Below are 8,653 nucleotides of genomic sequence, written 5' to 3'. Positions count from 1 at the left end.
TACGCAGCTATGTTAATTATCATTCGCTGGATCTAGGACTACACGAGTGTTTAAAGGCAGAACAGGGCAAGTGAACGATCATCTATATTGCCACGCACAGCCTTTACAAACCAATTAGGTATCATAAACTTCTAGTAATAAATAATTGTAAATAGTTATTCATCTATGTTGCCATCTGTTTTGGCATAGGTGTAGCCTAACCTCATTTGACCCTCTGGCGAAGCTGTAAAATTGCTGCATAGAAGCAACACAGCTGACAAAAGGAAAAAAATTCGATAGTAGGATTTCTCTTCCTACCACATTCATATATATGATGCCAAGTGCATTTGGTGAATACGATAGCTGACCAGAATGAAAAACTAAGTGATAACAAGTATTTAACAGGAAAAAATAAGCACATGTTCTAGTTATTTACTTGCTATAGCGGTTGTCTGTTCAGAAGTGAACCAGATCTATGGCAAACTCAGTTTACTAGTTACAGTTTCAGTTGCGCCATGTGTTACTGTAGTTTCTTAAACCAATTCCTGTAATTTATTAGATGACTAGTATGCCAAAGTCCATCACAATCAACGGGGATGCGTTTGGAGAGCTTCTGTTTCGCGTTTTCCAAATTGTGCCTGGTGCTGTGATACGTAGCCAGTACCTTGATATGAAGAGAAAATGTTCCTTAATCTGTTTCATTTTTGAGTGTGGGAGCAAATGACATAATACATACCTCTCTAACAAGACAGGCATTCGAATGCCCTCAGGTCAACACAGGTGACGTCGTCTGAATCTTAAGAAGCAGGAGAGCATAGTACAGTCTAATTTTCTGAACAGCTTTCAGGAAGTCGGTTACAAGCATTTACACCTTCAGTTGCGCTCTACAGCCATCTCACATAATAGAAGTACTTCGAAAGGCCAAAACTAATAAGACTACACTGCTGGAAAAAAATTAGTACACTGTTTTAGATTTTTTTCATTTCACTCAGGATTTATTGTAGCAACAGTGCATATGGAGTACATGAAATGATTACATTTACAGATCAATGGCACAAGTGGTTGTGAGGTACCCATGATGAAACACTCATACTTGTATGTGGCGTAGCCTCCATGGGTAGCAAGGCAGACGCTGACTCCGGCATTCAGTCGATCATACAGATGGCGAATTCTCTCCTGGGGTACGTTATGCCACGACCTGTTCACGTAGTTCTATTAAGAGTTGTTGGTTGACAAGCTGAATGGGTAACTTGCCATCCCATTATATCCCACACGTGCTCGATTGGAGACAAGACCGGAGATCATGCTGGACGGGATGTTGCTGCACCTCTTGCAGATTACGTTAAGTTTCACGGGCAGTGTGTGGGCGAGCATTATCCAGCTGGAACAATACCTCACCTTCCTGTTACAAGAACGGAAAAATAACGGGTCTAAAAACATTCAGCACCTAACGAGCACGGGTTAGTGTAGCCTCCGGAAACACCAGATAGTAGTAGCTCACCGCACCCCAGGCCATAAGGATTGGAGTGTGACCAGTATATCTTGAACGAATGCATTCTACGGGACAGCGCCTAACACGACTACGTCGTACGCGCAAATGATCGTCACTTGCGTGCAGGCAGAATCTGCTCTCATCGCTGAAGAGTACGGCGCGCCTGCCGGCATGCGGTAACCGAGCGGTTCTAGGCGCTTCAGTCCGGAACCGCGCGACTGCTACGGTCGCAGGTTCGAATCCTGCCTCGGGCATGGATGTGTGTGATGTCCTTAGGTTAGTTTGGTTTAAGTAGTTCTACGTTCTATGTGACTGATGACCTCAGATGTTTAGTCCCATAGTGCTCAGAGCCATTTGAACTACGGCGCGCCGTTACATCTTCCTAGTGATGCTCTGATGGCACCAGTCTAGCCGTGCCCGCAAGTACTGTGGCGTGATTGGAAGAGGCGTGTGTGTCCGTCGTCCCATTGCTAATAACGGGTTCGTAACAGTCCGTGTTGACACGTCTGGGCCCACAAGACCTATAATGATGCGTATTCCGAAAGTAAGGTTCGATCGGTAGCGAAATGGAAACCACAGTGAAAATCCGATAAAGCTTTGCATAGTATGACCGTTGATCGCATCATCTCTGTCTTTCCAGTTCTGAGCGCACAGTGAGCCACGTGAAGATGCCTAGAGAAGTGTCTCCCGCCAAGTATGAGTGCCAGTGAGAGATTTGTTTGCCTGTTTTGATGCAGCCCACACACCATAACCGTAACTTTGGAACACGTATTATGTTCGAGTATAATGACTTTTCTGGAGACTAGAAATCTCTACTCTGTAGGAATCAGCATGGGTTTCGAAAAAGACAATTGTGTGACAGCCAGCTCGCGCTATTCGTCCACGAGAGTCAGAGGGCCATTGACATGGGTTCCCAGGTAGATGCCGTGTTTCTGGACTTCCGCAAGGCGTTCGATACAGTTCCCCACAGTCGTTTAATGAACAAAGTAAGAGCGTATGTACTATCAGGCCAAGTGTGTGATTGGATTGAAGAGTTCCTAGATAACAAAACGCAGCATGTCATTCTCAATGGAGAGAAGTCTTCCGAAGTAAGAGTGATTTCAGGTGTGCCGCAGAGGAGTGTCGTAGGACCGTTTCTATTCACAATATACATAAATGACCTTGTGGATAACATCGGAAGTTCACTGAGGCTTTTTGCGGATGATGCTGTAGTATATCGAGAGGTTGTAACAATGGAAAATTGTACTGAAATGCAGGAGGATCTGCAACGAATTAACGCATGGTGCAGGGAATGGCAATTGAATCTCAATGTAGACAAGTGTAATGTGCTGCGAATACATAGAAAGATCCTTTATCATTTAGCATTTCAGCAACTGGAAGCAGTTAATTCCATACATTATCTGGGAGTAGGCATTAGAAGTGATTTAAAATGGAATGATCATATAAAGTTGATCGTCGGTAAAGCAGATGCCAGACTGAGATTCATTGGAAGAATCCTAAGGAAATGCAATCCGAAAACAAAGGAAATAGGTTACAGTACACTTGTTCGCCCACTGCTTGAATATTGCTCACCAGTGTGGGACCCGTACCAGATAGGGTTGAAAGAAGAGATAGAGAAGATCCAACGGAGAGCAGCGCGCTTCGTTACAGGATCATTTCGTAATCGCGAAAGCGTTACGGAGATGATAGATAAACTCCAGTGGAAGACTCTGCAGGAGAGGCGCTCAGTAGCTCGGCACGGGCTTTTGCTGAAGTTTCTAGAACATACCTTCACCGAGGAGTCAAGTAGTTCTAACATTCTGCGTGGTGTCTGTCTGTTCTAAGCCGTGTCTCCCTACCACTTTCGCGCAACGACGCTCTGAGCGTGTTTTTTTAGGGAATTGACTAGTTTGAACCTGGGACCTGTTGCTGGTAAGGAGACGGCAGACCACACATGACATGTAGAGTTCAGTGAGACTAGCGATGATATAACCAAATACTTAATGATTTCAGCGTCAGCTCCACTGCACTCCTTGTAAATACTAACTAAATTTAGTGGAAGGGGTTCAAGGCTTTCCTATTCTTAGTTAGCTGGTAAAATAACGTCGAAAAAGCAGTTAAGTTTACCATTGGAAATTTTATTCTACTCACAAAACATCATTGTTTATAAATTGCACTATTGATAAAAGGAAATATTTTAATACAGGATGATAAAAACCAACTGCGTTCAACAAAAATGTGAACGAATATTCCCTGAGTGGGTTTCCAAGTTCTACAATGGATCGAAGGATGACCTATGCCATATCACATCTATAATCTAGGTTTAAATTAAGTTTCATAAAAGAGAAAACTATCAAAATGGTCTACAGTGACCCTCAATTATCTTTAATTACTTATCTAACTTGTCGTAAATTACAGTGGCTGATGTGGCTTCTCAATAATTATATAACAGAAAAATCATTGCGTTTCAGATTTTAACTTATGTCGCAAATGTGAATACCATGAGCTTCAATTGACGATCGACACTAGTATTACGTAAAAAGGGGATGTAACAGATGAGACTTCTGCAGTTCTGAGTGAAGCCTTATGCGCTCAAAAATGCGGCGTCACGTGCGTTCATTACCTTGTCGGTGTTCGTCAGGGGGCGGCGGCCGGCGCAGCTCCATACAGCTCGCCGTCTCGGAAGCAACTCTCTCCTAACTTCTACTTACTACAATTTACCGAAGTTGGTTTAAAAAAAACTATCTGGCTGTGTTTTCATCTGACCAATCAGGGTCTCAATGTTAACCTTAAGCTCCACCTACAAAAATTCTGTCTATCCAATGAGAAACGTTACAGTTTTTGTGGTGGGGCAATGTTTTTAAAGCTTGCAACGTAACAGAGACGCGGAAAAGTCTCACGCTAAAACTTGCAGCTGGTGTGGCCCTTTTAGTGTTATCGTAAGATCTATACTGTTCTTCTGGAGGACTCTATCTTTTAACATGGGCTGGGGGGTGGTCCTGGCAGTTTGCTGGCGACGCGGGTGTCCGTCCCTTATCGTAGGACCTTCTAGCTTAACACGGTTCTGCTCTCGGCTTCTGTTCTCGTTTCTCCCCTCGGAACTGCGTCTGTCTCACGGTGGGAAGGTATGACATGCATTTAGGCATTCTTGTGTTAGTCTGTGGTATTCCATTTGCTCACTCGTTACTCGTATTAGTTTGGTTAAGTTAATGTCACGATTTATTCGGAGCTATGTGACATACTATTGGATTTGCTTATCATGTCAGGGTTTTCATGGAAGGTGTTGGATTTGCCTGACACCTTACACAGTATATTGCTCCCTCCTACGTATGTCTCGCGAAGAGACCATGAGAATAAAATCAGAGAGATTAGAGCCCACACAGAGGCATACCGACAATCTTTCTTTCCACGAACAGTACGAGACGGGAATAGAAGGGAGAACCTATAGAGATACTCAAAGTACCCTCCGCCACACACCGTCAGGTGGCTTGCGGAGTATGGATGTAGATGTAATGTAATGCATTTCCTTCTTCATGACAGTTTTTGGTCGCACTCTGCAGGGGCAGTGAGGACGCCCCTGCAGCGTTTTCGATGGGAAGGGTTTGATTTCATTTCTGCTGACATGAACCGCTGGCTATGAAGTCAACGTTTTGGCGCAGACAACGAATTGCAGATCAGCGTAGAGAATCGGCGAGAAGTGCAGGCGGCTGCCTTCTATGACGAGGGTATTGGGAATTTGGTACAACACTACATCAAATGTCTCAGACGGAGCGGCGTCTGTGTAGAGACGTTGCTGGAAGCTGTGGTTAACTATTGCAAATAAAACACTTTTGATTTTCACTGTGGTTTCCATTTCGCGACCGATCGGACCTTACTTTCGGAATGCGCCTCGTATTGTGCTGTGGTAACTGAACGATCTGTCTGTCACTGCTGTCCTTACAATACAAAGATTATGTTCAAATGTTCAAGTGTGTGTGAATTCCTATGGGACCAAACTGATGAGGTCATCGGTCCTTAGACTTACACACTACTTAAACTGATGGTAAGAACAACACACACACCCATGCCCGAGGGAGGACACGAACCTCCGGCGGGAGGGGCCGCGCAATCAGTGACATGGTGCCTCTAACCGCGCGGCCACTCCGCGCGACTCGAAGATTATGGCGGACGTCTGTGCTGCATGATCGCCTACGGGTGTGAGAATGTTCAAGCGACGACTGATACCAGCATCGTTGCACAACTGACGCAGCACGTCCAACTTGTGTGGCACTTCTCCGAAAGGACCATCCCGCCACTCTGAAGTGCTCCTTTGTGGCATGGATGCCTGCTTGCTTCACACGCCAGCACAACACTAAGCCTTCTGGCTGTGAGTACTCCCTATGAAAGGGTAGACACAGATGGTGCTTTTGTAGCTACGCCGCTACTCTACCTGTTGGCAGAAAACATTGAAACAATTATTATTACCTACACTATCCTTCAGGTGGAAGATGCCGTCATTGGATAAAAGCCGACGTCGTCATAACAGGTGTACTATTTTTATTCCTGGTAGTATATATTTCAGTAGTGAAGATACACCATTCTGCAAAGAGGAATGTGAGCATATCGTCCCGTTATTGGGTTAAATTTTTGTGCACGTGCGTACGGCGGACGTTGATGGACAGGCGACGAGCGACGATGAACGGTCCGTGGGGACGGACAGCACTGGATTTGTGCGGCCCGGCAATGAATGGAGAGCACGCCACGCCACGCTCAAGTTGTAACCCGAGCGCCGTCTCGTCTGGCCAGAGGCGCCGAGCAGTCCATCACGCCTCGGCGCACTGCGCTTGCGGTCCTAAGACGCTCCCATCCTGCCTACGTTAGACGGCTGCGGCACTGCGGGTCTCTGAACCGTCTGCAGCAGGGGGCACCCCGAGGAGCAGTGTCAGTCTCCCTCTTTCCACAACCAACCTATCTAAGACATTTGATAGTAACTAATAAATTTTTATTAGACAAACCGGGATTTCATGGCATTAAATGTAGATATTGTACCGTCCACTTATAATTAACGAAATAATGCAGAATGTTGAGCTACATAATTCAGCAAATATACACATCCACTCATATTAATATGAGCACCCACCAAAAGCCTGAATAAAATGATAAAAATGGTTCTGACCACTATGGGACTTAACATCTGAGGTCATCGGTCCCCTACAACGTAGAACTACTTAAACCTAACTAACCTAAGGACATCATACACATCCATGCCCGAGGCAGGATTCGAACCTGCGACCGTAGGAAATGATGGTAAATCAAGACCCTAAGCTGTCGACAGGCGTTGATATACATCAACAGTTGAAAATGTCTGCCCCGACCGGGACTCGAACTCGGGATCTCCTGCTTACAGGGCAGACGCTCTATCAATCTGAGCCACCGAGGGCACAGATAACAGTGCGACTGCAGGGATTTATCCCTTGCACGCTCCCCGTGAGACCCACATTCCCAACTTAATGTCCACACACTACATTCGTAGTGCCCCTGCCCAGTACACTCATTACTCGCCGCAGACAATCTTACCGAGTCCCGTAAGAGTTCGGGCAATGGGTGTGCATCCAGCACAGAAGAAGAAGTTCAATGGCCGGTTAGCCTTAACTATATGAAGATGGTATCTGTTCTTTCGGACATGTCCGAAAGAACAGATACCATCTTCATATAAAAGCCTGAATATCCACCTTATGCAGCGCAGACAGCTACGAGACGTGCTGGAAGCTACCGACAGGGATGTGGAGCCTGCCAAGTCCGGAGCCATGGCCAGCTAGTTCAATCGGTTGAAGATCCCCGACGCGAACAGCCCGATCTAGATGATCCCACAGATTCTCAATTGGGTTTAAATCCGGGGAGTCTGCTGGACGGGGCAGTACGGTACACTCATCCATGTGCTCATCGAACCACGCACGTTCACTGCGAGGTGTGTGACACATTCCATTGTCCTGCTGCCAGATGCCGTTTTGATGAGGAAAAACAAACTGTCGCATACTTGTGTTGATCCATTGTGCCTTCCTTGATGATAAGATCACGCAGGCAATGCTACGAAAACACACTCTCTTCTGCCCTAGACCCTTACGATGACTGTTGTAGAGTGTTTGTTTTCAGACGTTTCAAGCCGTACACGCTAACGGCCATCTATCCGATGGAGCACAAAACGTAATTTACCTGATAAACCATCCGTCCCCGGGTAGCTGAGTGGTCGGCGCGACAGAATTTCACTCCTAAGGGCCCGGGTTCGATTCCCGTCAGGGTCGGAGATTTTCTCGCTCAGGGACTGGGTGTTGTGTTGTTCTAATCATCATTTCATTCCCATCGACGCGCAACTCGCCGACGTGGTTTCATTTCGAAAGACTTGCACCCGGCGAACGGTCTACCCGACGGGACGCGCTAGTCACATGACATCTGAAAAACCCACCTGTCGCCACTCAAATTTCAGCCTTCGTTGCCGATGAACAGCAGTCAACAGGGGTGCATGAACCAGGCGCCTGCTCCAGAGGCCCACACGCAGCAATGTTCGCTGCACGGTCTTTGAGGAGATACAGTTGGTAGTCCCTTGGATCATCTGAGCGATCAGTTACTCAACAGTTGCACATCTCTTCGCCCGTACACATCTCCGCAGCCGTCGTACACCCCTATAAAATATGGCCCACTGTGCACCACATAGCGCGATTTTGCCAGCACGGTGTACTTGGCGGCATGCGTTTCGTTTACAAACTTAGCCGTTTGGGGAACGTTTGCTCACTTGGCCCGAAATTCAACGACCATGCCCCTTCGGACGTCAGAGAAATCGCCCCGTTTCCGCATTACGACGATGACTGTACTGTGTTCCGCCTCCCTCCGACATGCTTTATTTATTGTACCTCCACTCCCAGTGCTGCCACCTGCCGTTTGTGAGTGGTTACTGGACGTTGACGTTGAACACTGGCGGCGGTCACATTAATGTGACTTCACCGTGTAGATGGGAAGGTTTCTGATACTGGTAAAAATTATCATTAATGGTGTTCCTTGGGGTTCGATAATAACCACTATTGTTTGCCATTTGTGTAAATAACATTTTACATATAACACAGCAACAGAAGGAAAAAAGAAAAGGTAGATAAGTGCTTAACGTCCCGTCGACGTCGATATCTTTAGAGACGGAGCACGTGCTCGGAATGTTTGAAGCATATGGAAGGA

General features: G+C 46.3%; 1 non-coding gene across 1 annotated transcript; it reads right to left on the bottom strand.

Moving 5' to 3' along the window:
• Window positions 1-6,795: 6,795 nt before the first annotated feature.
• Trnat-ugu (transfer RNA threonine (anticodon UGU)) lies at window positions 6,796-6,870 on the bottom strand. The gene has a single exon. It is a non-coding gene; the product is annotated as a tRNA-Thr (tRNA).
• Between the last annotated feature and the right edge of the window lie 1,783 nt (window positions 6,871-8,653).

The sequence above is a fragment of the Schistocerca cancellata genome, chromosome 1 (assembly GCF_023864275.1).
Source record: "Schistocerca cancellata isolate TAMUIC-IGC-003103 chromosome 1, iqSchCanc2.1, whole genome shotgun sequence".
NCBI classification, from domain to species: Eukaryota; Metazoa; Arthropoda; class Insecta; order Orthoptera; family Acrididae; genus Schistocerca; species Schistocerca cancellata.
This window is presented reverse-complemented; position numbering and strand designations above follow the sequence as displayed.